The sequence below is a fragment of the Monopterus albus genome, unplaced genomic scaffold (genome assembly GCF_001952655.1).
Source record: "Monopterus albus unplaced genomic scaffold, M_albus_1.0 scaffold161.1, whole genome shotgun sequence".
NCBI lineage: Eukaryota > Metazoa > Chordata > Actinopteri > Synbranchiformes > Synbranchidae > Monopterus > Monopterus albus.
Window position 1 is genome coordinate 797,202 of NW_018128041.1, and position 2,094 is coordinate 799,295.

The following is a 2,094-nucleotide window of genomic DNA, read 5'->3' on the forward strand; positions in this document are numbered from 1 at the left end:
CCTCAGAAAGCATGCATACACACATACAGACCCTTGTTGCTTGAGTATTAGCAGATCCATTTGACAGTTGCCCACATAACCAGTGTAATTATGCTGAAGTAATGTGCTACATGTCTAATGCTGGCAGTGTCCCTGGCATGGCCTGATTTTGGTCTGCCCACAGCAAGTGTGGCATTCTTCAAGGCCAGACTCATGCTCTGTTTGTGCTTTCTATGGCACAGATGAAGCAGGTTTGACTGACTTGGTTGGGAGCAAACAATAACTGACTTTGCTCACAGCCTGCTATTGTTAACAACTGCCCAATATTATGTAAAAATCATGGTTCAAAAGCTCTTGTGGTGCATCCAGGTGTATATGAGCTTAAAATAGCAGGTTTTAACCACAAGATTTCAGGTTTCAATCCCATGATTATGGCTCACTCGTACTGCAAAATACCAAATATGCCCTGCAGGGACTTCCCTGATGAACACTTCAAAGTAGGTGCATTCTGTACATCCTATGTGGATGTGTTTGGTATTTAAGTTTATAACGGCTCTTTCTGAATCACCCAACCTGTGGGCTGAGAGGAAGAGTGGTGTGGGAGAAGGCAGACAGAGGTCAATGAACCATCCATTGCTCAACTCATTCTGACAACCAAATAAATCAAATGCTTCTTGTGATCCCTCTGACAGCCAGTGATGCACTGCGAATTAAAATAATCCTGATACCCCCACCCAGCTAGCTACATCCTCATACACTCCAATAACACCAAAGGGCTTTCAGCAGTCACATGGTGATGCAGTAGGGGAGAGATTAATCCTTATTGTTTCACTGTACATACTCAGCAATGACAGGTTAATTGTTTCTTGTGTTGGTGAGAATTTTAAAATGTTTGCTCAGATGTTGGCTTGGATGGGAGCAGGAATAGGGAGAGAAGGGAGAGAAGTGAGATGAATGTCAATAACTCTATTTATTTTACACTTTCAATCCACAAAGGGTTAAGGTTAAGGATGTAATCAAACTAGCCCTCCAAATCTTCTTTTCCTTGTCAACTCAGAGGCCCTGTCAGAGTTGATATTAGTATCTGCTCCTCACACATCTGTGTCATACCACCCTGGTAAAATCACTTCCTCCACGTGTGATTAGTGCAGCTTACTCATCCCATGGTGCTGCATTGCACGCCACTTACAGTGCTGCTGATGCTAAGGTAGTTTCCTTGGCAACCGCTGGCTGCTGCATCTCTCCTACAGCATGGGAGTCAGGGGCTGAGCCACTGCCTCGGTGGCTGTCGTCACTCGGTCTCCGTGGCAACCTGACACAACAGCAGCAGGCAGAGTGTGGATGCATGTTGGCTAGACAGTGAAACATGATACAGCCTCCCTCTGCTGTCCGCTCTCAAAGTGATTCATGTAGATATCGACCATCTTGTCCTGCTCCATTTATTACACTGGCCAAGATTAAATGCCTTACTCCGTCTCTCTCTCTATTGGTCATGACATCAATATTTTTCTCCACAGTCTGCAGCTACAGCATTCTATACGCTCTGCAGTTCACCAACCACTGACCTTCATTCTAGCTTATTTATAGTGGAGAAAAAAAATCTTTCCCTCTTGTTTTACCAGTGATACTTAAGTAGGGTTCTGGCCTTGTTTACCATCCTCCTCTGATGCATTATTAAAGCAGCAGTGTGTGATATTATGTAATTGTTTGTATTTGGTTGCATGAGAGTACTGGAAAGGCTTAAACATGCCAATATGTGTTGTTGCATTTTGTCAATTTTTTCAACATCTCCATCTCTACTTGCAGTATTTTTTATAATGTCACTGCTGTTAGTTATCCAAGTATAAATAAAAACAAAAATCATACAGTCAGTCCAGATCAAGTCATGGAAATGAACAAAAAGTATGTCTTTAAAGAACACTGGGTGTCACAAAGTGTCATGTACAGTGGGACAAATACGTATTTGATACACTGCCGATTTTTCAAGTTTTCCCACTTACAGAGAATGGACAGATCTGTCATTTTCATCGTAGGTACACCTCAACTGTGAGACAGAATCTACAAAAAATCCCAGTAAATCACATTGTTAGATTTTTAAATATTTTATTTAATTAT

General features: G+C 42.0%; 1 protein-coding gene across 1 annotated transcript in view; it reads left to right on the top strand.

The window, feature by feature from the left end:
* Positions 1–2,094, top strand: part of unc80 (unc-80 homolog (C. elegans)) — a 58,813-nt gene that overhangs the window by 4,364 nt on the left and 52,355 nt on the right.